Source organism: Eschrichtius robustus, chromosome 15, assembly GCF_028021215.1.
Source record: "Eschrichtius robustus isolate mEscRob2 chromosome 15, mEscRob2.pri, whole genome shotgun sequence".
In the NCBI taxonomy this organism is placed as follows: Eukaryota; Metazoa; Chordata; class Mammalia; order Artiodactyla; family Eschrichtiidae; genus Eschrichtius; species Eschrichtius robustus.
In genome coordinates this window covers 94,805,169-94,832,800 of record NC_090838.1, presented here as the reverse complement: position 1 = coordinate 94,832,800, position 27,632 = coordinate 94,805,169, and the positions used below count along the sequence as shown (strand labels likewise).

The following is a 27,632-nucleotide window of genomic DNA, read 5'->3' as shown; positions in this document are numbered from 1 at the left end:
GGGCAAATTAGAAGAAGAGAAATATGCAGAAATGCCTAAGGTATGAGAAATTCTCTCTCCTGGGACTTTATATCTACATTTCGCCGGGATGGTAGAGTCACATCTACACTCACAGCCCTGACCCTACTTGGGTCCAAGACCCATATCTTGCATCTGGGTTCCCTCGCGTCATCCCCAGCTAAAATCAGCCTGTTCAGACACGGGTTCACTGTGTTCCCCTCACCAGCAGGCCTTTCCTCCAGGTGTCTCTTGTCATAAATAAGAAAACCTCCAATCTGGACACTTCCTTTGGGCCTGACTTCACCTCTCAGCTGCCTGTGTCCAGTTTGGCCTCAGTCTTGCTCTTTGAGTTCCTGACCTTAGGCTCTGGCGTCTTTTCCTCCACCTGTACCTCCTCTGTGTGGGGTCTGGTACCAGCAGCTCTCACCTGGGTCACTGCACTGAGGCACTAGCTGGCCTTGTCTTCCGTGTCTTTCTGCTTCAGTCTGTTGTCCTCGTGTTGTCACCAGGGAAATCAGGTGGCACCGTGCTCCCAAGCAAGATCACTCCTCAGAGGGACATGCAAGTCACCTCTGAGTCTTCCCACCTGCTTTCCCAGCATTGGTCCCTCCCCTGGATTCCCTTCATGCTCAGACACAGTGTACTTCTCTGTGGCCTGGGCACCCCGCTCTCTTTAATGTCACCATTCCTTTGCACAAACTTTTCTATTTCAACCATCTGCCTTTTATTTCTCTGCCAGAGGAGTGCCTAATCTTCCTTAAAGCCCCAGCTGAAATGTTTCCTCCCCTGCAAAGTCTGCTTTTGACCCTCTGCTAATTGTCAGTGAGAATTCCTTTCTCCCTTATCTGTACTTAAACTCTGTTTTATTTATCAAAGCAGTTTACATGACCGAATCTTTCCCAATAGACTCTATAGTCCTGGAGAGCAATGCCAATGTGCATTTATCTTTTATACCAGCACCTAAAATAGCGTCTTGTCTGAACTAAAACTTTTTTTTTTTAACATCTTTATTGGAGTATAATTGCTTTACAATGGTGTGTTAGTTTCTGCTGTATAACAAAGTGAATCAGCCATACATATACATATGTCCCCATATCTCCTCCCTCTTGCATCTGCCTCCCACCCTCCCTATCCCACCCCTCTAGGTGGTCACAGAGCACGGAGCTGATCTCGCTGTGCTATGCGGCTGCTTCCCACTAGCTATCTATTTTACATTTGGTAGTGAACTAAAACTTAATATGTATTTATTAGATTAATAATATAGGATTAGGCTGTCCGTAGGGAACAGAAATTCACTGGAAAATCCCCTCCCAAACTGTAATCCAGGTAGAAGTCAGCGTTTCTTTATGGCATTATGAAATGATACAAAGATGTAATGATCCTAGAATCATTTCTAAATGATTACTAAAAAGAAAACGTAGAACAAGTATTTTGTCCCTTAGGTTATAACCCCAGAAAATGCTGAGACTCCTTGTGACTCAATCTATTCCAGGACTTGTATACAAGGAAGCACAGTACAGAAACACTAAACGATGAAATGGCATCTATGCTAACCTGTAGCTGAATCTCTTAGAGACCAGAGAAAGGGTTGAATCCATAGTAGGGCTACGTTTCTCAAATCCATGTCTCTCCTTCCCAAATATCCCCACCTTGGTCCTCCACATACTCTGTCCACTTCTATCCATTTTTAAATATTTATTCCACGGAAACACCTGCCGCCTCTCTTTAGACCTATTTGGTAGAGAACAACTTTGCTTTTTAATGCCTTCCACCCATATCTATTTCTTCCATCTTCTCCTGATTTAAGTTGCATGCATTCTTGGAACCAAACCAGCATCAACTTTCCATTATGTGGGTGAGAGCTCACAAACACGTTTGCCCAACTCCTATATTCCTTAAGCACTGCAAATTAAGATAGGTGCTTGCTTGGCTGAGTATAATTTGATTTTTTAAAAATAGAGTTGACTAAAATTCCAAATGAGAGAAGGGTAAAATTCATAACACTTGTTGACTCTGATTTCTTTGTTAAATGAAGACAATAGTTAAAAAATTATTTGACCATTTATATCCCTTATCCTAGATTTATATCATCTCACATAAACATTTGGGGGCAAGTTTTCAGTTATTTTTCTCTGATATGATGGTGTAAATCTGAATAGAAATTTCTTTGGACATTAATTTTCTCTTGCAGTAGGGGGGTGGATACACTCAGTGAATATGGCTTTTTACTTGTCTTATTTATCTTTTTGTGTTTTGTTTGGTTTCTTTTGTAACCAGTGGAAAGCAAAAATCAAGAGCATTTTTTTTTCTCTGTTTGGCTAGCCCCCATCTTAAAAGTCCTTTCATATAGCAGGTCATTTAAGAAAACAGCAAGCAGACACTTAAAAATCCATTGATAATTGCTTTCAGCTTTGTGACTCACACCCCACCCGCCCCCCAGGAAGTGCTCTTTGTGTTTGGGTTTTAATTTTTGGTTTTTCAAGCTGCCCTAAACACTCAGAGGTGAGCAGGAGGAAATGGCTGTATGTGGCATGTGTTTGAAGCCATCTGTTTGTATGGAATAAAAGATAACTCTGGAGGTGTCACTTTCATCACTGTTGATGGGCAGGGTAGCATTTGTTCTTCCCAGGCATCTCCTCGCACTGCATTTTCCGTCAGTTCCCCCCATTCAGAGGATGATCCAATTAATGTCAGGGTGGAGGGTTTGACAGCTTGCCAACACAGGTGTGCTGCAACTACTCTTCTTTCCTTTTTATTTTTCCTTCTATCTAGGGAAAGAGGAAGAGTGCATTTTCAATCATAGAGAAAAGAATCTGCCAGAATATTTCTGGTGTCTTTTTGGAAAAATAAAGCTTGGGGACACATAATTTTTAGCAGTACTTTGATTTTTAAGGCAAGTATTTATTTACAGATTCATTATCATTTCTACAATTATCATTATTGGCTAATCAGTTGAATGATACACGTGTCCTAGATACGTATTATTTTTCTGCAAATGTATGTTGTACCAAGGATCAAAGATGAGTAAGACCTGTCTTTGACGCCAAAGGGCTCACTGACCAGTGATGAAGACAGAACTCCATAAACAGCACATAACAAACATGTTTGGAGACGTAACAAACATCATAACATACGTACTATAGAAAAATGTGTATGATATGCTAAGGAGGTAAGATGGGAGAAGCCGTGTGCTCTATCAAGGGTGCAGGAGAGGTGTTGCTTGGTGGAGATGGCATTCTGCTTGGCTGTGGAGGAGGTTCAGGTAGAGGAAGCTGGCATTGAAGATATTAAAAAACAGCTTGGGCAACATTGAGAGACATAGAAGGGCGTAACAGACTTAGGGCAGAGATTATTTTATTGAATCTAGGGCTGGGAAGGGGTGAGAGGTAGGACTGAGAAGTAGCATGAGCTGGTGGAGACAATTCTGTAACAAGCTAAGCAATTCACATTTTCTATTGAAGGTAATGGAGACCCACCCAAGGTTTCTGAAACACTATCTGAAAAGTTCTAGTTTAATAGAAAAGTGAATGCAAATGACGTGAGTTGTGGTAGTAGAGATTTGGGAACATGGAGCCAGATAATGAGATACATCAATAGAGGACCATAGGTTTATTCTACAAAATACTTACTGAGCGCCTCCTATGTGACAAATGCTGGGGATAACAAATGAATTTAACAAGGTTACTTCCCTTGAGAAACTCACAGCCCAGTGGAGAAGCTAGACGTTTAAATATGAATATAACAGTACAACTTGGCAATTCCTTGTTGGGGTTTTTCAAAAATGCCGAATAGAGAGAGCCACTGATTGCTATGAAGTGACTGGGAAATGTAACACAGGGGATAATATTTAAATGCTCCAGGTCAAATAGAAGTTTTCAAATGTAAAAGCATTGGGGTGGGGGAAGTAGAATGGGAGATTACAGTTCAGCCAGAATGGACAAAATGAAAAATAAAGACCAGAGATTCTGTCTTGAGAAATACGGCAGTTAATTTATGTTAGTTAAAAAGAATAAGAAAATGATAAGACTTAATTGCAGCAGGAAATATTAGTGTTATATATGTAAGAAAGAGCTTCCTGGGAGTAAAGAGATACCCCACAAAGCTTACAAAATAATAGTAGTAAATGGGAACTGAGTCGTAGCAAAAGGGCAAATGGGCCACGATTTTTACCTGTGCCCTTGAAGAGTTAACTGAATCACAAAGACAGAAACAGAAGGAATAGGTTGAGAAAGAAGAATGACTCACTGAAGAGGAATCCTTGGGTTCTGATCATCTTTTCTGGGTCTTGATACAAACTTTTGTGATGTATATTTGTAATTCCTTCAATAGGCAAAAGTTGTCATATGCCTCATAATACATCCTTTGCATCACCCACTGAGATGCCACTGTACCAAAAGATTGTGATTGTTTATGTGCCAGTCTCCCAGCTAGACTGTAAATTCTTGAAGACAAGAAACACCTTCCTCACTCACATCTGCCATTGTAAATAGCTGCTCAGAATAAGCTATCAGTAAATATTTGTTGGATGCAGGGATGTGTTAATGAGTTAACTAATTAATTAAGCACTAAAACCATTATTCAGCTGGATGATTTTGTGTGTACTCTCCACGATGTGTGTGTAAATGCACAGTGTGAATTCAGGATTTCAATAAATCTAAGTTTTATCAGGTGATGATTCATTAGAAGTCTTTTCCACTGTCATCCATCTTGGGGAGTAAAAAACCAAAGTCCTTTTGTTGTTCTCAAGTGTAGGTTTGGGAGGTGAGCTGTCCCCATTGTGCAAGAAAACGAAGTTATTAATTTTCTCCACGTGCCCCTGCAATGATGTCGTTACTAAGGCTACGTAAAAAACTAAATCACCCACCAGACATATCTTACACTCGTCTCCTTTGATTCTTTCCTGCCAAGTGTTTGATGTGAGAGTTCCATTTTGCCAACAAATGGTATCTATTACCCTGAGACGGAGTTAATGATATACTAACCAGTTTAAAGCAAACTTCTCAGAGAAGGATGGAAATTTTATTGGAAGAATCTGTACCTAGAAAATTGAAAACTGAGAAACACATTGTCAGATTGAAGTTGGAACTTGCCTATGATAATTCCTGCTTGGGGGAGGATCAATAAGGCTGCTCTGCATGTGCAAATTCATAGTGAAGAACAGCCACAGAAAATCACTTCAAAATTCCCATAATATCCCTCCTTAATGACTGGATTCTGCCCTTAACGGTTCTCATCACATGGAGAAGTAAACACAGTAACTGCATCTCACATGAATAGCCAAACAGCATCAGAGCGGCAGAGTCATTATCTAAATGTATTTCACATTGACTGGCAGAAGATCCTCAGTGGCTCTAAGGGTGATGAATTCTAACTCGGTTAAAATCCAAGGCAACAAAGGCTCTGAAGGTGGTCCTCAAAGACTCCTGTAGGGTGTAGTCATGTCTCGAGAAGTGGAATTAGAGATTTTTGAGGTATAGATGAAGAAGAAACCCCAAAGTGAATGTATTAAAATCCTTGCACCTTGGTGAAATCTTAGTTTCAAGCCAGTAGTGTTCTCACGGTTTGGTAGTTGTTAGATCTATAAAGGGGAAAAAATTGAATAAAATTTTTTTGCCTTCAGCATTGCTGAACATGTACTGTTAGTCTCTCCAGGATGAGAGACATTTCCTGCATGAAAAAACTTACTCATTTTCAAAATGAATTGGTCACGTGGAGGACACTGAAAACTGTACTCTTCCCCCCCAAAGCTGTCAGGATGGTGACATGCTTCCTGATGTTGATGTCATTTAGTTCAGATAAGTTTCTTGTTATAATTAGTAACACTGTACGTTTTCTGAAGAATTCACCTTACAAAACATTATCCCATGCATTGTTATGCTGAAACATAACCACAGCCCCAGCTGTTTTATACTCCATTTAGCACATGAGGAAGAAAAGGTTTAAGACGGACCTACACCACGTAGGATAGGAGAACTCTTAAGTGTGAGATCAGAGCCTCATCAGAAACATGCAGAATCCATAGGACTTTTTCCTTCCTTGGTGTAATTTACCTGTTATACGTGTGTGGCTTGAAGACCAAGCAGAACGGGGAGAGGCTGGGCTTGCCTTTCAAACCCCCCTCTCCTGGTCCCTCTGTTTACCGAAAGTGGGGTCTGGCTGCTCGCCTCTCAGAAGCCAATACTCAAGAGGCAAGGTTGGTGGAAAGGAGAGTTTGCTTTATTTCGAAGGCCAGCAACCTGGGGAGAAGGCAGACTCATGTCCAAAGGCCGACTCCCCCCTTGACAATCAGTGGGTAAGGGCTTTTAAAGGGGAGTTTCAGGGGTGTATAGACAGAGGGAGGGGGCTCCGTGCAGGAAGAGCACAGGCAGCTCTGACAGTCATCTTGAAACTGATCATCGGTGGTCTGACCAGCGTCCTCTTGATGGTTTTAGGTACCGTTCATCTTCAGTTCCAGGGTCGGTTTGTTCCCATTTCTTTGGGGCCAGTTCTCAGAATTGTGGCAGCTTATGTCATGGCTACAGTCTGGTCATCATGTAGTTCACTTCTTCAACTGGGTGGAGGTTTCAGTATCTACAAGACAGCTCACAGGATATGGCTCAGAATATTATCTAGAGCCCTAAAGGAGGAACTAGATGTTCTTGATTTTGCTTAATGACTACACTGTTATTATTTTGGCCTGTTTGACTGTTTTCTTTTGCTTCTGTGTTTTCTCACTTCTCTGATTAAACTTACTCTTTGGTTAAAGTTTTTCTGCAGCAAAAGGCAGGTGGAGGACATGGGGTGGGGGAAGGACCCTAGCGTCCTGCTCCATTTCACCTCTGCTTTGACAGGCCATGAGTTCATCCACAACATGGGTGTTGAGAGCCCCCTGGTCAGCACCCGACCCTGAGTTAGACCACCTGCCCTTCTCTCCTGGACCATTCTCACCAACAGCTCCCGACCGCAGCTGCCAGGATGATCAAATTCCCGGACACCCCCTGGTCAGCCGCGTGCTGGACCACACGCGTGAGGAGGGTACGGGGAGCTACCAGAACAGACCCTGATCATCTCTTGTACTGGTCACTTGTTAGCTCTATGGTCAAAGGCACTTAGTTCACACCTCTGAGCTGTGGATTCCTGATTTGTAAAACAGAGATTAAAATGCCTATGATGCAAGGTTTTTGTGTAGATAAGAGAATAATAAAGCAAGTCACCTGTGAGGTAGAAAACATGTATTGGTCTCTGCCCTAGTTCCTGGCAAGGAGCTCCTGAAGCCCTCATAATTGCCTAAGCGATAAAATCACTGCGAGCATCTTTTGTTTTACTATTTGGTGGTTGACCCCATTTCCTGCCACAGGGCACCTGAAACCCTTGGAATTTCCTGGGCGATATTTTGTCTTTTGATGAAAGTGTCTTTTGTCCTAATGAGGAGACTCTGGGCGGGCTCCTGGGGGGCTGATCACTGGAAAGACCAAGACATGATTAGAAGCTTGCAATTTTCAGCCCCACCCATTCTCTTGAGCAGAGAGAAAGGCTGAAAGCGGAGCAGTGACTGATCATGCCTACGTGATAAAGCCTTCTTAGAATTCCCGGAAGTACGGGGTTCAGGTTGGCAAACGCACCCACTTACTAGGAGAATGATGCAGCCCAGCCTCACGGGGACAGAAGCTCCAGGGCCCAGGACCCTCCCAAACCTCACCCTACGTATCTCTTCATCTGGCTGTTTATCTGTGTCCTTTGTCAGATCCTTTAATAAACTGGTAAACCTAAGTGTTTCCCTGAGTTCTGTGAGCCACTCTTGCAAACTAATTAAACCCCAAGGGGGGGGTCATGGGAGCCTCAGATTTGTAGCTGATTTGTCAGACTCTTAGGTGGTAACCCAGACTTGCAGTTGACATCTGAAGTGGGTGAGAGCAGTTTTGAGGGACTGAGCCTTAACCTGTGGGTCTCACGCTGTCTCCAGGTAGTGTCCGAATTGAATTAAACTGAGTTAAACTGTAGGACCTCCAGCTCATGTCACAGAATTGCTTGGTGTGGGAAAAATCCCACATGTTTGGTGACCAGAGTGTCAGAAGTGAAGTGTTTTGTGTGAAAGTAAAGGACACACAGGAGGAAGACTGGTTTTTCAACACATCGCCGAACCACCGCCCCTTCGCTGCCATCGAGAGATGCGGGCCGATTAACCTCTAACTAAAGATGCATAGCTGATAAGAATCAAAAGGACGGCCTTCCATCACTTGAGAAAGGAATCTTGAAGTCTTCAAAGAAATTTCAGCATAATTTCACTCTCCGTGGTAGGACTGGGGCCTCTGATTAAGACTTCATTCCCCTTAAAAAGAACATGTTGGGCACCGACCGCATGTGAGGTTTCGGGCTAAAGAACAAGATGTGGAGCCTGACTTTGGAGAGTTCATTGCAGCAATTTTTCACCCATCGGCCATGGAGCGTGGAGACCAGCTGTCCCCCAGCCTCACCACCTGGTCTCTCCTCCTAGAACTCCTCCCCCCTGCATTCTCTGATGAGAGAGGTCATCCTTTAAAGATCACCTGAGAACTCACCCTCTCCAAAAATATTCCATAACAGAAGCTTATGGGACATAACCCCATCCCTGCACCTCCTGCCCGAGAGCACACCGTGATTTAATTATACCCACTCACGTTACCTTTGTACATCTTCTTACACGTGTGTGCCAGCCCTACTGCGAGCTCACTGCTTCCTCCCATCACCCGGCATCGTGCTGTGCCCTCCCCACTAGCAAGCATGCAATTTTTGTATTGAATTAAGTTGAATTGGGCTACATGAAGGTGTGCGATATTTAACTTAGGTTTGAGACATTTCTAGTAGGAAAAACTATTAAAACCTTGAGACTGACATTCAAATCAGGTCACATAATCGGGTCCCCTTGAGAAGAATCCATCTTGCGATGCTTTAGGCGTGAAATTACACAGTAACATGGGATAAAGGTAGACAAGCTCGTGGTACACTTTTTATCTGAGGGAAAGGTTTTTTGTCCACCAGCCCCTGTTTGTTATTGCCTTAACAGGAGGAAAACAACTACAGATTTTGTCAGAGGCTGGAATCCTCAGACCTTAGTAATAGAGTTGGTTTTTTAAAGTATAGTTTTTGAAGTAGAGTTAATTTACAATGTTGTGTTAGTTTCAGGTATACAGCAAAGTGATTCAGTTATATATATATATATATATACACACATATATATATACACACACACACACACACACACACACATATATATATATATATATATATATACACTTTCCAGATTCTTTTCCCACATAGGTTATTACAGGATATTGAGTAGATTTCCTTGTGCTCTCCAGTAGGACCCTGCTGTCTACCTATTTTATATGTAGTAGCATATATATGATAATCCCAAACTCCTAATTTATCTTCCCTTCCCCCACTATCCCATTTGGTAACCATAAGTTTGTTTTCTACCTGTGTGAGTCTATTTCTGTTTTGTAAATAAGTTTATCTGTATCATTTTTTTAGCTTCCACATGTAAGTGATATCATATGATATTTGTCTTTCTCTGACTTACTTTATTTAGTATGATAATCTCTAGGTCCATCCATGCTGCAAATGGCATTATTTCATTCTTTTTATGCTGAGTAATATTCCATTATATATATATATATATATCTCACATCTTCTTTATCCATTCGTTTTTTAAAGAAAAATTTTCCACTAAGTTCTGAATATATTAGATAAAGCTATTGTTTTAGTAATATACTGAATAAGATAATTGCTTATCTGTGACGGTGAAAGGAGCAATTTTTCTAGCAACTTCTTCCTGACTCACCCTTCAAAAGATATCAGGTGCAAAGTTTAGGACCATCTTGCCCATTTTCAGGTATTCGTTTACACCAGCCTTCTGAGTGCTACTATGCTGCGAACAGATTTTGAAGAGAACATTTAGGCATGTCTCTCATAGCTAGTACATCTCTCTGCTTAATTAAGAGATCAAAATAAGGACGAAAAAATAATGAACTATTTTTTTTTTAATTTTTCAGGAAAAAAATACAATAATGAGGTCTTGCCAAGGTGCATAGTTGACAGCCTGGGTGCCTCACTGATAAAGTTATTTCCTTGTCTTTTCAAAGCCTCTCGCTGATGATGGTGTTTCTTGACCATTACAAACATTTTCTAGGCCATGCTGTTCATTTTGTATAATATTCTGAAAGATCAGAGAGAAGATCTGCCTTAAATGAGGTCATGAATCATCAAGAGGAAACTCGGCAATGAGAACCCAGGGCATGGTGATGGTCATTGAGCAAGCGTAACAAGCTCTGCACACCCACCGCTCTGTGACATCCGACCCCTTACAACTGTTTATGGACGTGCCTCTAAACAGAGGGGGTGTCTCAGAAGCTACTCTTGAATGTTCTAAAGAGGATACTTTCTTCCACTAAAATACAAATAAATCAGTGAAAATAATTTTTATTTCATCATTCCCAGGTGTTCCAAGTGTTTTTGAAGATGATGTCCTTGACAATGAGGGTCCTTTTGGTTAAATATGAGCTATGTTTATCACGCACTATAGGAAGATATTGCAGCAAATGACTGTGAGTGCCATTGAATGAGAAGCGAGTTCCATACCCCCACTACTAAGCTTTATAAGCCAAAGAGGAAAAACTTTCCACAACTTTCTTGCAGTTTATTATACTAGCTAATTTCATATTCCTGAAATGCTTAAATCGGCTTGTCTGCTCTCATTTGCCTTTTTCCACTGATGCTCGTAATTCACCTTGTACCTGGGTTCACCATAATCAGACCATCAGCAAGTCTCACAGAACATTAGTGATGGATGGATGAAAGTACCGTACAAATCTGTCTCACTTCCAACTTCACCTTTTTCTCTATCCATTTTTCACTCTGATGTGCTTTTGCTCTTACCACACACAACTAGAGAAAGGTCAAGTTAGAAACAAACAGGTCTTGAAGGAAGGTACTCAAAAACTGAACATATTTTAAATGAACAGGTTGAATTTGTTTTTTCTATGTTGACTCACATTCTTAGGACAATTTGTATGAACATGTATCTGTTACATTTGAATTTCAGATGAGAAGTAATTACAGGACCAGAAAGGAGACAATTTTAAATCTAGGTTAGTGGGAAAGTGAAGGGGGTTCAAATGAAAATTATTTTCTGATTGAAAATTAGATTAAGATTTAGTCTAGAAAAACATTAGCACTTAGCTTTGGGTATTAAGCTGATCAGATAAAACATAGGTTGTCTGATAAAATACAGAATGCCCAGTTAAATTTGAATTTTAGATAATTGTTTAGTATCAATATGTCACAAATATTGCATGGGACACACGTATAATTAACTTTTATTTGTTATTTATTTGAAAACCAAATTTATCTGGACTCCTGGTATTTCATTTGCTAAATCTGGCAGCCCTAATTAACATACTGAGATTTAGGCAGCCAAAGGAAACAGGCTGAAACTGAATTCAAGGACTTAAATTTTTTTGTGGTTACTCAGTAAATATTTGGTGAATAAATTAACATATTTAAAATGTGCAGGAGACACCCTGAATTTCAGAGGAAAGATCAATAGCATTTAAAGTTCTCAAGACTCGGGCTGGAGAAATCGTTTCCGTACAGGAAAGGTTACTCTTGAAAGGTTACTCAAATAGGCTTTACTTCAGGGATTTCTAAAATTGGGACCATGCTCCCCTCCATGGGGGAGGGGAGAAGAGTCACCTTGGCAAAAAGCAACGGATGATAAGCATTATAATAGAAAATATATAACCGAAGTAGGCCTGAAGGATGTGAGGGGTGAAATTCAGAGGCCTCATGCTGAGTGGAGAAAATAAAGGCGATTCTGCTAAATAATTCAAGCTCAGTGAAGCAGATGAGACTCCGCTGACGATCCCTTACCAAAAGCCACTGATGTTTTAGACACATTTAGCCTCCACCTTCTTACTGAGACTTACGGGGCTGAGCTGGCCAAACAGACCCAGAGGTGACCAGAAACGCGGGGGTCAGAGCACCCGGTATCAGGCTGCAAAATAACACCCAAAAGTCAATGCACGTTCCTAGCTCATCGAGGCTGGATGACATGGAAAAAACAGCTAGGTAAGGAGTAGGACTTACCAGTCATCACACAGTCCCTGAAGCATCTTTTTTAAACAAACAAACAAAACAAACCAAAGTGCAGAATTGAAGAGCCCACATTATTCTGTTTTAGAGTTTAAGGGCTGCAGAGTCCGGTTGTCGTAAACGCTGGTGGAGGATGTGGGCACTACCCTCAGGGTCTGTGGCCCACTCATTGTATTCCGCCTGTAACTCCAGGGAGTGTTCAGATACTGAAGCTTGTTTTCCTCTGTCCTGCCCTCGCTAGACCCTAAGGGGCATTACTGGCTTTTCCAAAAGTGACTGGTGTTCTTGCCACCCACGTAGAGAGCCGACCAAGGAAAATCATTTTGCTGTTTCCATTTCAACTCTTAACATTAGAGGGTTTTGTCCTTATGGGTTCCAGCAAGACAACTACTGAACAAAATGCCACAAGATAATGAATTCACAGTCTTAGCAGAATCCTTTATTATTAAAAATTAAAAATATCAGGGACCAAAACCAACCCTTAGGTACTGCTTTCTGGAGAGATGGGTAGTATTGAACATTCCATAGTTTTAAAGTGTTCGTTTGAAAGGTTTGGAGAAAGTGAGATATTTCATTGCCCTTCGTGCTTTGTTGCTACCCCACTTAACAAACCCTAGTGTCAATAAATCACAGAAAATCTCTAGTCCTCTACCTCTGAAAGGTATTGTACTGAGAACAGAAATCCACAGAACAGTAATTATAGAGCAGTAGATGAAGTGGACTTTACAGGGGGACTCTTTGGGTATCAGGATTAATAAGAAGAATAATGATAATGACAGCTAGCATTTATTGAGCGATGTTTATTGCAGTCTATCAATGAGTACTTCCAACTATTCCTTAATGAAGTTACCTATTATTATTCCCATTTACCTAAGAGAAAACAGGCTTACAGGGAGGAAATGCTTCACCCGTTTGCAGCTAGCCGAGTCACCAAGACTGGCATCTTGACCTTTGACTCCAGACTGCGTGGTGGCCACCATTCCCACTAGGTCCCAAAGATGAAAGAAATGCCAGAGGAACACTCCAAAATATTTATTGTTTGGTCTACCCTGATGCTTACTTAGGAAATATTTTCCAAGATGTTTAAAAAGTCAATAACCAGTTCATGAAAAAAAACAAAGAAAAAAGAAACCTTATTTTGACTTCAGCCCATTATATATGCAAGGATAGACAGGAATAAAAGCTAACTTTGTGGATATCGAGGCTGCTTTCAGCTTAAGCACAAAACAAGGCAACGCAAAACAAAAGCTGTCAGAGCCAGCAGTGAGTTGTGGGTAAGCTGCAGGGGATGGGGCACAGAGGCAAGGCAGAGGTTAAAAGGCTCTGACAGGCAGAAAGCTTGTGTCAGCACGAAGGTAGAGGGCTGTGAATCGATACTGAGTGAGAGGTTCCCACTGTGGAGCTCGTGTCAGGGTCCCCTCGGCCCACTCGGTGCCGGGTACCATTGCCAAGCTCACCTGCTCACCCTCTCATTTGCCCTGGGCTCTGCCAGCAAAGCAGGGTCCCTTAGACATGGGGATGCTGATGAGAGAGCGGAGCAGTAACGCCACCTTCAGCAACACGAGGTCCTCGATGATCAAATGCTTCCACGTGAACCTCCATACTCCCCAAATTGGCATGAATTCCAACGCAAAATCCTCTTGTTTATTAAAAATTGAAGGCAAATTCCTAGTCTCCTAAGAAGCTATAATTCTAATGACTTCACACCACTTTTACAAAGAGAATTCCCTGGCAACCATACCTCGAGGGTTTCCTTGAGTTTTCTCTTTTCTGCCACCATTGCCAAAGCAAGAGCTGTTTTGAACTAGCTGGGGGCTCTTTTTTTTTTTTTATTATTTTCATCGCTTCTCAACATTTCACATCCCTGGGCTTAACGGAGACTTCCTTAAATTTAAATCTAACTTAGATCGCTAGTGTCTATAACCTATATAACTCTTACACTGGGTTAAGCCATATGAAATTGACAATATTTGACTGTTTTTTACCTACAGAAATGGTAATAAGATTTAAGATTCAGGTTTCCCCTTTCTTTCACTAGCTAATTTCGACACCGCCAGGCTGCAGTTACATAAGTCAATGAGAAAGTCTCTGTCACCTTCCAAATCAATCCCTAAAATTCCCTAACATCCTCCCACAAAACCTTCAAGGACAAACTGCCTCACCCACACTCCCTCTGTTCACATTTTAGGGAATTTATTTATTTTCAGTCATTCGAGGCAACTTTAACATTTGAGGTGACCTTGCCTGCAGCAGGAACCTGTGTACTGTGCGTGGACACGAAGGTCAAGGTGAGCCGTGAGCTACTCAGGGATGCCATTTCAATCTAAAGTAGAGACACAAGCTTTCTCCATGAAGCCAGATGCTGCATCCCAGCTCAGCATCTGCTAAGGAAGGAAAAGCCCCAATGGGTCCTGTTCTCGGAGAGTGTGCTCGTGAGCCTGTGCTGCTTTTCCTCTCAGCAATGCAGGCGGCAGTAGGATTTAAATGCAGGGCTGTGGCCGGGAATCAGCAGTGCAGGACCTCATGGGGGGACAGCCGGAGAGCCTGTCCCAGAAAGCTGCACTTCATCCATGGATCCATTCACTTGCATCATCCTCTGGCACTGCCAGGGACATCCCAGCCCAGCTTTCTCTTACCCACACGCCTCCTCCCAGCCAGAGTTTTGCTGCAGTAGCTTTTGGAGAGAAGCCAGTCTACGCATCCGTAGGATTAGACAAAGCAGCCCGAGTTAGCAGCACCAACGGCACTGTCTTGGGCCTGTGTTCAGAGATAAGAGGAACACAGCTAGACAGGGAGAAGCCACGTAAATATCCTAAAAGACCGTGGTTATTCGGATGAACATTTTAGGGGTATATGAACAGAAGAGATTTGAAAACATTAATAAGAGCTGGACCTTGAATATGCTCCGCAATGGAAAACACAGGTTTAACTTTGATCCAGTTCAGACCCAATACCATAAGAACGTCACTGACCTCTCCTAGGTGGACTCTGTAATTTATTGACAAGGACAGAAACCTTCTAGATATGAAACAGCCTTAATGTAGGACTAGAAATATTCCAAACTGGATTTTTAAAAATACATATTTTAGGATACATTTGTCTGAGAAACAAGTCTTAAAAACTTAGAAGATATAGTATCCTTGGAATGAGTTGTGCCAATGACTTTTAAAAGCTTAGGCTTTCTATTTCTTTTTGAGTCAATCTTGATACGTTGTATATTTCTAGGACTTTACTCATTTTTTCTAGGTTGTCCAATTTGTCACTGTATAATAGTAGTTCATAATAGTCCTTTATGAGTTTTTTTAAATTTCTGTGGCATCAGTTCCATGGTGTCCTCTTTCATTTCTGATTATATTTATTTGAGTCTTCTCTCTTTTTCTTCAGTAGTCTAGCTAAAGGTTTGATGATTTTATTGATTATTTTGTGAAAAATCAACTCAATATTGTCAATTTTCTATTTTCTATTTTATAATTCTTTTATTTCCTATCTAATTTTTATAATTCGCTTTCTTCTACTAACTTTGGGCTTAGTTGGTTCCTTTTCTAGTCTCTTGAGGTGTAAATTTAGATTGTTTATTTGAGATCCTTCTTCTTCTTAAATTTAGACATTTATCACCATAAACTTCCCCCTCAGTACTGTTTTTACTGCATCACATAAGTTTGGTACATTGTGTTTCATCTTTATTTGTCTCAAGATATTTTCTCGTTTCCCTTTAGACTTCTTCTTTGCAGTGGTTGTTGAAGAGTGCCTTGCTTAATTTCCATATATTTGCGAGTTTTCTCATCTTCCTTTTATTACTGATTTCTAGTTTGATTCCATTGTGGTTGAAAAAGATACTTGAAATGATTTCAATCTTAAATTTGATAAGACTTGTTTTGTGACCTAGCATATAATCCAACCTGGAGAATGTTCTGTGTGCATCTGAGAAGAATGTGTATCATGCTACTGTTGGAGCATGGAATATTCTGTGTATGTCTTGTTGGTCCATTGGTCTAAAGTATTGTTCAAGCCTGTTGTTTCCTTATTGATTTTATGTCTGGATGATCTGTCCAATATTTAAAGTAGTGTATTGAAGTCTCTTAATATTATTGTATGGCTGTCTATTTCTCCTTTCAGATCTGTCAAGGTTTGGTTTATATATTTAGACAGTCTGATGTTGGGTGTAGATATATTTATAATCGTTATGTTTTCCTTTTAAGTTGATTGTTTTACCATTATTTGTCTCTTGTGACAGTTTTTGACCCCGTGATCTTCCTGGAACGTAATTCTTATCTCCAGGATTCCATCACCAGTCTTTTTCTCTAATTCCCCAGTTATCTCACCTGCTTCATGACTTCAAATGCCATCTACATACCAGTGACTCCTAAAGCTGAATCTCTAGCTCTAATCACTTGTATCAGATTTATTGTTCTACCGTCTTTTGGCATAAAATTTAACCCATTATATTTCACCACTTCTGTCTCCAGGAACAAAAATATTTTGCTTCCTATCTTGATTAATGATACTACCATCTACCCAGCTCTTCTGTTTATATGACTCTTGATATGCACGTAGTCAGCCATCAGCCCTGTCCATTCAACATCCGAAACGTCACTGAGATCTTCTTCACTCTCATTTATGCTGCCTGGTTGATTCCGCATCTACTCTTGCCTAGACTGTAACAAATCAGTCTGCTGACCGACCTCCTGCCGTTAGTACCCTGCCCCACCATTTGGCACACTACCGCCAGAGGTTCTGTCCACAACCTGTCTGCTCATGCCATCTCTTCACCTAGGTGGCTCTGGAGAAGGTGAGAGGCCAAGGTGGCATCTGTGTGGGCAGCTTTGATGTCTTCTTCCCCCACGCCAGGTCAAGAAATGTGTTTGAAGAAATTATTTTGAGTAGGGAAAAAAAATCCCTTTTTTTCCTTTATGAGTCTTTAAAACACAGAGAGCCCCTATAGTAGAAGATTTGGTTTCAGCCATTGACGTTGGAATCCTCTCTCCCCAGGTCCTACTCTCAGGGTCCTATGTCACACAACCCACCCAGCCCTCCCCCTGTTAGGGACAGTCCATCAGCCCCTCGTGATACCGGCGCCCAGACTGTAGTCTAAACCTGCTACCCAAAATAGCAGGTACCAATACATGCTAGAGGAAAGAATATAATTGCTAAAAATTGTCACTAACATTGGAAATCACTATATAGTCACTAATATTGCAAATATTTTCTACTACTCTGGAATAAATTGAGTATTTTTATGAAAGTAATAAAAAATAAAGCCAATTAACGTCTTGGATACATGCAAACTTTCTAAAGAAGACTAAACCATCTAATACTTTGATAAGTAAAAAGAAGCTAATTACAAAAAGTAGAAAATATAATTCTAATTTTGTAAAACGAAAGAACATAGAGGGTGTATTTATGAGTCATTGACTAAAACAATATAAACAAAATGTTGAGATAATTATCTCTGTGTGATAGAGTTATTATGGCAACTTTATTTTCTCTTTATTATTTTGCTGATTTCTCTAAATGTTCTACAAAACTGTGGTAATTGCATAATCTGTAAAAAGAAAACAATTAATGTAGAAGAATAATACATGATCCTGTGTTACTGATACGGTGGTGATTTATGAGTAGTGGGGTTGTGGATGATTTATACTTTCATTTTTATAATTTTGGTAGTGGTCTAATTTTAATTGTTTATGAAATAAGCTACTTATAATTCATGGAATAGATTTCACAATATAATTTAAATTTAAAAACAATAAATGTTATTTTTATACAGAATGTGAGAAGTGTGTTATTCAGGGTTTCACTGAAAGGTAATTGCTGGGCTAATGGGACTACCTAAATCGCTAACCACCTCTTCTATTCCCTTAGAATTTTCTCTCCAGATCAGTCCCTGGGAAAAAGCCGAAGAACGATGAACAGGAAGCAGAATGGTGAATGCGGGGCTGGCTGGGGAATACTGAGAGTCGTGAGACCCCAGTGGGTGTCTAATATTTACCTTTTCTCACGCACTGTGCTCTTGCTGTGCTACAATGCCTGAGGGCTCACTTCTGGAAACTGGAAAGTGCGCAGCTGGCCATTCTACGACTGCTATTCCATTCACCTGCCAATGGCTCTTCTCTATCTACCCTTCAGGATGAAGCAGAAAAGTAGGAGTCTGCAGCCTCTGGATGTTCCCTAAGCTCGGATCCCTCCCTTATGGCAGCACTGCCAGATCGGAGGTGGGCGATGAGGCAGTATCTCAGTGCCGTTCCTCGTGGAAAGGACAGGCAGTGCTTTCTGCCTTGTGACCAGTGACCCAAGAAACAAATCTCATCCTTCGGCCCATGGCGCCCTTTTCTCCTAATTGCTTTCAGGCTTGGCAGAGCATGTTCAGATCTTGCACATAAATCTTTTCTTGGTCCAAAACACAGGGAAAGTGATTCCCTTTGGTGCCTTATCCGGGCACATGGTCATCCTAGCCTAGCTTCCCCATATCACTAAGCACGTTTGTCAACTATCTGCCCCAAATCTGAATTGTTGAGTGATCAAGGAATGCAAATCAGTCTTGCTGTCCAGCCTTAAAACATAACTAGAAAGGTGAGTTGGAAAGTGCCTCAATATATGTAGACAACATATATTCAAGGAATACCACGTCTTACGCGCCATCATCAGAAAATTCACCCATCCTCATAGATTAATTTTCCTATACCTGAAGATAAAGACATTATGAGCATGGGAACTTTCATCTTCAGTATTTTTGTTGACCAGAACACATTACCCTGCACCACAGAGCACAGAGAAGAAGTTAACCTTTTAATGGACATAAAAGCATCAAGATGAACATCAGTTCCTGGGCTAAGCTGGGGTGCGATGTGCCTCCTTCACGGACTGTTGAAGAGGAAACACTTTCACTTACCACCACTGCAGGTTCTGGGGTTTCTCGGTCGCGTGTGCGGTTAGGGTGAAGCAGTGGTGACCATGTGCCCTGCTACGGGGATGCTTTACCGACTGGCCCTGACTGCACTGCGCTTTTGAGTCAGTGCTGACCGGGGTGTCCAGCCGTCCTGATGGGACTGCTCCTGCGTTGTTTCCGTGGATACAGGACTTTCAGCGCTGAGACCGGGACATCCCAGGGGAAGGGGGAACTTCGTCACCCAGTGCAGCCCAGTGATGCGGTGGGGGGATGGGGGGGGATGGCAAGCATCAGTGCTACTTGCTCCCATTACGTAGAACTGTGGTAGTAGATGGCTGTTAGTTACTTAGTCGGTGAATTTAAATGCTTCTCCTTTCATGGACAGCGCTCTCTTCCTCCACTGCCATGTCTTGCCGTTGCACTTCCCAACAGCTTAACCTACCATCTCCTCTCCTACTCGCTTTCCCTTCTGCCCTCCATCACCTCTGCTCTGTCTCGCTTTTCCTTCTTCTCTTCCTGCCACTTCTCCACACCCTCCCTCCTGTTCTTTCCTCACGATGCTCATTTTGTGTGTGTGTGTGTGTGTGTGTGTTTGTGATTTTGTGTCGTATTCCCTTAGTTCTTTTTTTAAAAATTTATTTATTTATTTTTGGCTGCGTTGGGTGTTCATTGCTGCGTGTGGGCTTTCTCCAGTTGCGGCGAGCGGGGGCTGCTCTTCGTTGCGGTGCGCGGGCTTCCCACTGCGGTGGCTTCTCTTGTTGCGGAGCACGGGCTCTAGGCGTGTGGGCTGCAGTAGTTGCGGTGCGTGGGCTTCAGTAGTTGTGGCACGTGGGTTCTATAGCACAGGCTCAGTAGTTGTGGCGCACGGGCTTAGTTGCTCTGGGGCATGATCCCGGACCAGGGCTCGAACCCATGTCCCCTGCATATTGGCAGGCGGATTCTTAGCCACTGCGCCACCAGGGAAGCCCATGATGCTCATTTTTATCCATGGGACTTCTGCTGTCTCAGCCTTCCCCGAAGCGAATCAATTTTATATTCCTTTCCTGCCAGAGAGATTCCTTTTTTCTTAACTTAGTGAAAGTGACACCGATGTCACATCATGTGCTCTTTGCCTTGCTGCTATTTTTAACCTTAGTCACTGCTTGAAGGCTCTCAGTTATGCTTCCAAGGGTGTTGCTGTTCTAGTGGTTGAGATTCTCAGGTCTGACCCCCAGCGAGGGTGTCCTCCAAAGTGTGGCCAATGACGTAACATTAATGTTTCAGGAGTCCTTGTGGGTGTTACAGAGAAAAGTGGATTCATCATTGAGTAGGTTTGGGAAGCATGAGATTAAGGGCATGGAAATGGGTGTGTTCTGGGAAGTTTCTCGCCCCCGGGGTGTCCACTGTGGATCTCCAACCCACATCATGACGCTTCCTGACGCGCAGCGGCGAAGGGCAGCATTGGACATCTCCGGGGCACGCCTACTGTGCAGTCACTGAACGCAAAGGGTATCACGGAGTTTTTCCTGGCAGAAGGCAATACAGTGCCCTGAGGAAGCAGCACCTTGTGCTAAAGTATGGAAAGTCTTTGAATCAGGTAGAGGTGGAACTAAAGCAGCATTTCCAAACTTCCTTTATTCCAGGAACATCTTATGCAGAGGTATTCTGAGGACAGCAATTTGGGAACATGGCTGTAATATATTTCAAAGCCTATGTAAACATTTCCTTCATCATCTGATCACTGCTAACATCTCCTCCTTCAGTGTTTATGTATTTTATAGGCAAATAAGAGGTTGAGCAGGAGGTGCCACGTGCCATGTCAGTCGCCGCAGGCGCGAGGAGACGTATATCTAAACTCTCCCCTGTCCGTTATCTGCTACCAAATTTTCCACGACTTACAATGTAAATTTAGATGACCAAGCAGCATTAAAAACAGGCAATACGGGCAGACCACGTGACCTACACTCCCCCCTCTCAGAGGGTCACAATGCACACAATCTGTGTCACAGGTTCTGGGGTGTCTGCAAAGCCTCCCATTTCACTGGATCTGACCCTGTGCTTCCCAAACTTGTTTTACTATGAAATACTGCTCTGTTTACTGTCTAGTACTTCATTATAATCTGTGGCATTAATGTCATTTTGGAAGCATTGGTTTAATATATTTTGCCTTCTTTCAAATTTACTTCCTCTAAGCCCATTGTCTGCAAAATACCACCCTTTCTACTGCCTGGCGGCACTTCAGGACACTTTTTTTTTTGTACGTAAGAAGGCACATTTGCTCCTTACTGGAACAAAAAAATACTTTAAAAATTGATTAATTAATCTCTTTCCAGAATGATGTGAGAATAGTTCCGCCTGGTGTAGAGGTGTATTAGCTTTTATATCCAGATCTTTTCAAGTCCTTTTGTTTTATGGTGAGCTGCTTGGGAAACACTGGAGCAAATTGCTGAACAAAGTTTGTTTATGAATGTGATAGGCATTTATAATTATTGCAAGGAAAAACATCTCTCTTCAGAAATAATACTGTCTGAGAACACACAGGTGGAAAACGTCTTGACTACACAGTGGAACAGATGGGTCGTCAATATTTCATAAAGTACTTTTCATATTCGAGACTTCAAATGCTTTATAAGTATTAGTATTGTCTTCACAGTATCTCTCGTAGATAAGGCAAGTACGACTTAATAAGCCATTTCATAATTCGGAAAACTGAGTCATCTAAAAGCGTACTCTTTGACTCTTATTTGTTGAGAAAAATTAGTTGCAGGGATGAGCTTTGAACAGAAAGTGAGGTGCGGTCCATAAGGGAGAGTTGAAGAAGGTTCCAAAGAAGGAGAACGAACACGCTTGGGAGAGAGTGAGGCCCCTCAAGGAGGCCTCAGGTCCCAGTCACCTGGGAGCTTGTGGAGATGCGGCGCCTTTGATCGAGCCACCCGGGATTGAGAGTCACCTAACAACCTGCTGATGAAACAAGCTATTCGTGCGACTCCCCAGCACCCTGAAGTTTGAACATCCTGCAAGGGAGAAGGGGGCCGATGACCTTGGTGCTTCTGTTAAGTGTTGAACTGGGACGATGACATGACGTGGCATCACAACAGAAGAGCAGCAGGGGGCCTTACCTGCGTTATCTGAGGTGATGACAGGCCAGGTTTTGGTGGGACCATTTCTTTCCTTCCATTTATAGAGACGAAGGAGGTGAGAACTAAGGATAGAGACTCCTGGAGATGATATAAATGGCTTTAATGTAAATGCTGACATAAGGGGAAGACAATGAGCAAAAACACACAACATGCTGTTGGATTGGGAGCCCGTAGAAAGGTCAGCACCAGGGACATCTTCCTGAAAGTGAGGCCCGGTGAGGAACGCGGACCCTTCAGCGCCAGACGTGTTCCCCACTAGCTTAGCTTTTCCCGGTGTAAATAGTCATCCACGTGTTGCCTGGATGAACAAGGTGTTAAAAATGAGAGTCTTTCTGAAGCAGCCAAGGTCCAAGTACACAACACACGTGCTGCCTGATACTCCGTCATCTAAGGTGAAGTGTCAGGTCACTATCAGGGCTTGTGAAAAAGATGGGTTTGCGACATTTGGCCCAACATGTGTTTCAAAGTATAAACTCAAGGACTGTTTTTTAGTTCTTAGAGCGCCCTGCCTCAGATAAAGGAGAAGGGTTTCGCGCTGAGGCCTGGACCCAGATTTCTTGAAGCCTTTGCTGGGGCAGGGTCCTCAGTAGGGAAGAGTCTGGGGGGCATGCTATGCTGTGAGAACTGTTCTGAGGAAGCAGCGTGGACGGGGCAGCTGCCTTGGAACTGGGGTCTGCATTTTGCACGGATGGGTCAGTTCTTCCAGACTACGGGCTTTCTGCAAGATTCTCTCTTCTTGCTACATGCTGTACAGACAAAGCCAGACGGCCTCCCCTGTGGGCCCTGAGTCAGGCCCGTGGGCTCCTGTGAGGGCAGTTCCCACCTAGATTCTTGATCGACTCCTTTCCTTCTTGTCTCTGGCACCTAAAAATATCTTTTTTTTTTTTTTTTGACATTGATATATATAGAAATACTATACACAGTTGTAGCTAAAGTTCAGACTCTGACTGTTATCATTCCTCTGCTTGAATCTTGTTCCTGACATTCACTTGTAATATTTTGGACAACATAAAAATATCTCTATGCTTAAGTATATTCATTGTGGGATTACAATGACAGATCATTGCAAAGACAGTACAGAGAGTTCCCTGACACCCCACATCCATTTTCCTTAAGTGTTAACACCTTACATTAGGATGGTACATTTACCACAACTGTTGAACCAATAGAGATGCATTGTTATTAACTAAAGACCATATTTTATCCAGATTTCCTTAGTTTTAACCTAATGTCCTTTCTCGGTCTCAGGATCCCACCCAGAGGACTGTGTAATGTTTAGTTTTATGTCTCCTGAAGCTCCACTGGGCTGTGACAGTTTCTGAGGTGCTCCTTGTTTTTGATGACCTTGACAGTTCTGAGGAGTGCGGGCCAAGTATTCTGTAGACTGTCCCTCAGTTTGGGTTTTGTTGGATGTTTTTCTCTTCATTAGATTGGGGTTTGGGGAAGGAAGACCACAGGGGTAAAGTCCATTTCATCACATCATATCAAGAGTACACGCTATCAGCATGACATCATTGTTGACGTTGACCTTGATCCCCTGACTGAGGTCGTGTGTAATGTAATGTGGTGGCCTAGATGGGATTCTTGGACAGAAGAAGAAGAACATTAGATAAAACATAAGGTAATCTGAATAGAGTATGGGCTTTAGTTAATAATAGTGTATCAGTATTGGTTCATTAGTTGCGATAAATATACCGTACATAAGTAAGATGTCAGCAATAGGGTGTGGGTATATTAGGTCTCTTCTGTATTATAGTTGCCATTTTTCCTGTAACTCAAAACTATTTTAATTAAAATAAACATTATTTATTTATTTAAATAATTAAATAAAATCACGAAGGAAAAGAAAATCCCCTGTGCTTCGTGTATTCAACGCTTTGCCCTGACAAGCACTGATCTGTTTTCAATCTCCATGGCTTTGGTTGTTATGAAATGTCACGTAGTTGGAAACACGCCGTATGTCGCCTCCTCAGACTTGTTTCTTTCACTTAGAATGATGTGAATTTAAGATTCCTCCACTTTGTCACATGGGTTGACAGTGTATCCTTTCTTAGAGCTAAATGATGTTCCATTGTACAGATTCTGCTTGTTCACCTACTGAAGGGCATTATGTCTGCTTCGAATTTTTGATGATTATGATTATGGCTGCTATAAGTATTTGCACGGAGATTTTTGTGTGGACATACGTTCACCAATCAGTTGGATAAATACCTAGGAGCATAATTGTTGGATCGTATGATGATACTATGTTTACCTTTGTAAGAAACTGCCTTCTGAAGTGACTGTACCCTACTGCGTTCCTACCATCAAGGAATATAAGTTCCTGTTGTTCCCCATCCTCTCTAGCGATAGGTTTTTTTGGGGGGATTTTAGCTCTTCTAGTAGGAGGATAGTGTATTTCACTGTTATTTTCATCACAGACTTTTTGTGAGAATTAAATGAATGGTTGACATATAGTTTTGTATTGTTATTGTATTTTATCCAAGATTTCTATGTGTTTTAGTGGACTGAGTCTTGTGCACCATGTACATGTTTCCTTCATGTAATTTTTTTTGCCATTTAGCACGAACTCAGGCAAGGCCGCTTGTCACGTGTCTCTACAAGTTATTGTTTCACTGACAGACATCCCCCAAATTAAACCTTGGGGATATTTTCTACTCCTATGGTACCCAGTTCTCCGAAAGCTCATCAGTACATGTTTGCTGAGCGATCCGGTTGATGATCTGGTTTTTTTCGTTCTTTAATTTACCCCATCTTCTTTCCTCAGCCCTCTGTTTTACACTGAGTAATTCGAAGGATTTAGGATTCTGAAGATTATTCAGGTGAATTACACACACACAGGTGAAGATTGCTGGCACCATCAAATCTGCCTGCAGGCATGCTGATGCCGTGAATGTTGCCCTTGTCTTTTGCTAGTTTGTGGTGAGTCACCGCCTGCCTCATCATTACAAAATGACGAGTATGTTAAATATGCCATCCTGTCTCTGAAGTTTTGATTTATTGTAGCTGGTGCAATGCATCACAATACCTGTTCATCCCTTATCGAAACTGACATCGACACACTATCATAGTCTTTTCTGTTTTTATTTAAAAATGCAACAATTATTAAAAAATGCTTTCTGTCAAGCAACGTTTCAATTAACCACTCCAGAGCTCTGCTGAGAGTGGTAGAATTTAGGTTTTTGTCTACTTACATTAAAGAAATGGGAAAATTGTGACAATGTGAAGTCTTCAAGGTAAAACAGCACAGTGTCCAAATTTATTCAGCAAACAAGTATGAACGTTCCTTATCCAAAATACGAGACGTGGAAGCAATAGCTAAATAACATTAGCGGCTGCTGTTAGCCCTGGCAAAGCAGTGGTGTGGGAAATTCTTGTCGACTTCTCACGGGGGAAAATCAGATGAAAGCAATGCTCTGATTCACTGTAGCCAAATAAACTTGGAACATCTTGTGCACTCCTATAGTTAATGAGAAAGCTAGCATTTCCTGCTATGTCAAGACAGACCTGCAACAGGGAGTAAAGGCTAAATCTAGAGTCTGCCAGGACTTTGTATCTGCAGCAATTCAAACCTTCTCTTCATTAAAGTCATAGAGATGTGAGTTCTCAATGTTTCAAAGAACTTATAGAAAAGAGCAATAGAAAATCAGGTTGGTTGAACTATGGCCATTACATCATGGGTATTGGTAAAGCACTCCATCCCAGGTAAGGAGATGAGCTTCATTCTATTAAAAGACTGAAGCCGAGAGATAATCTAGTCAGAAATAGTATATAAAGGAATTATTAGAAAACAAAAGACAAACAACAAAACATCGATAGGACTGTATCATCTGTTATCCACCTGAAACAGCACCAACTCACATAAACTTTTGAAAAGTGAATAGATCAAAAGCTGAAAATACAGAGGAGGCTTTTATTCCAAATAATGGTGTAAGCTGGGATGGAAGAGATTAACCTATTATGTCTGCAGTAAGATCAAAAATAATTTTTTATACATGCACTTTCTGAATTAACTCTGATACTGCTGAGATATTAAAGAAAACTTTGAAGAAAGCAACCAACATTTCTGTGTTTAGTTCAGGTGACCTACTTTGGACCCAAGTACGTGTATAACAAATGAAAAAGACAATACATGAAGGCAGCATTATAGTTGAGATTTTGTACACACAAAACCCCAGAAAATCAAATTTATGGTTCCCATGGCAACTGTAACTCTGCCACACTGCACGTTATAGTAATCACTGCAGTGAGCTCGATAGTTATAGTTGCAAGATATTTTGGGCTGTAACTCCTTATTTTCCAATGCTTGCAATAATTTTTAGAAAAAATTCTCTTTCAGGACTCTAACTTTTAAAGTTTGTCTCTACTGAACAGTGCACAATATTGGAAAGTTGTTGAAAGACTCCTGTGGAAGAGAAGCCTGGAAGTTTTCTTTTTCGAATGTATATATATTATATATATATTAGTTTATATATATACTATATATATTTGTGTATATATACATATATATATAGTGTTTGTGCCTTTTCCTTGCAAGGCACTGTGTGAGCACAAATTGGTAGTATAAACAGTGTTGTCACCCGGTAACACAGAGTTTATGTATATGCTCATACAAGAAATACACAGAGGCAAGCCCCTACACCTAGAACATGAAATATAGTAGGCAAATCCATGTAACTTTGCTGGAATAACAAACAAAGATAATTGCATACAAAAATGTCAGAGGAGTGCAAAGAAAGATGATTTTTATCTACATCTTTATAAAGAAACTGGATGTCATGTTTGGGAAGGTGGTGCTTGATTATGACGGTAGATTGCAGGCTTCACCACCAACTAGACTCTGAACTTGGCTACTCTATGGACACTGCCCGTTGCTTATCCATTGCCCATCTTTTCCTCCCTAACAGAACACCAGATGTGTTTGGATCTGTAGCTTTCTCCAGCGGATCCCAGATGACACTGACTCACCCCCAGCACTGGGAGAGTATCCGTTTAGCTGAGTCAGCCAAGCTATCCCATTCTCTTGCCCTCAAGTGTTCTGGCCTTGGACACGTGACCCAGTTGTGGTCAGTGAGAAATGAGGTCAATCTCAGGGGGAGTTTCTGGGAAAGGTTCCTTGACCCTAAGTCTTGGGCCGGGAGGAGATAGTCTTCGCCCTTGCGCTGGCCATTGCCAAGTCCAGCTGGACTGCCCGAACCAGCCTGAATATCAAGGCAGAGGGTCCAGCCAACACCAAGAACGTCAGAGGAGAAAGGGAACAAGGGAGGGTGTTTAAACTCATCATGAGGGACACGCACAGTTCTGAAACCTGATTTTCCCTTTGGTGTGCCCATTACAAAGATACTAAACTCTTTATTTTTAAGTCAACTGAAGAAAGGGATTTCTATTATTGGCTGCCAAAATCATCCTTCTTGATACCATAAGTTATTAAATTCTCTGAGTTTTAATTTCCTCATTTATTAAACATCAATAATAATATTTCCGTGTCTTCCAGGAAATCTGTACAAAATACTATGAAT

At 41.7% G+C, this 27,632-nt stretch overlaps 1 long non-coding RNA gene across 2 annotated transcripts in view; it reads left to right on the top strand.

The window, feature by feature from the left end:
- The window catches only part of LOC137777814 (uncharacterized), a 111,699-nt gene that overhangs the window by 62,100 nt on the left and 21,967 nt on the right, over window positions 1-27,632 (top strand). Inside the window, exon 4 of one of the 2 annotated variants that reach the window (XR_011076635.1) lies at window positions 17,971-19,178. The exons of the other annotated variant lie outside the window; for it this stretch is intronic. This is a non-coding gene — a long non-coding RNA (uncharacterized lncRNA). Of the gene's footprint in view, window positions 1-17,970; window positions 19,179-27,632 lie in introns of those variants that run through there. 2 annotated transcript variants of the gene reach the window in all.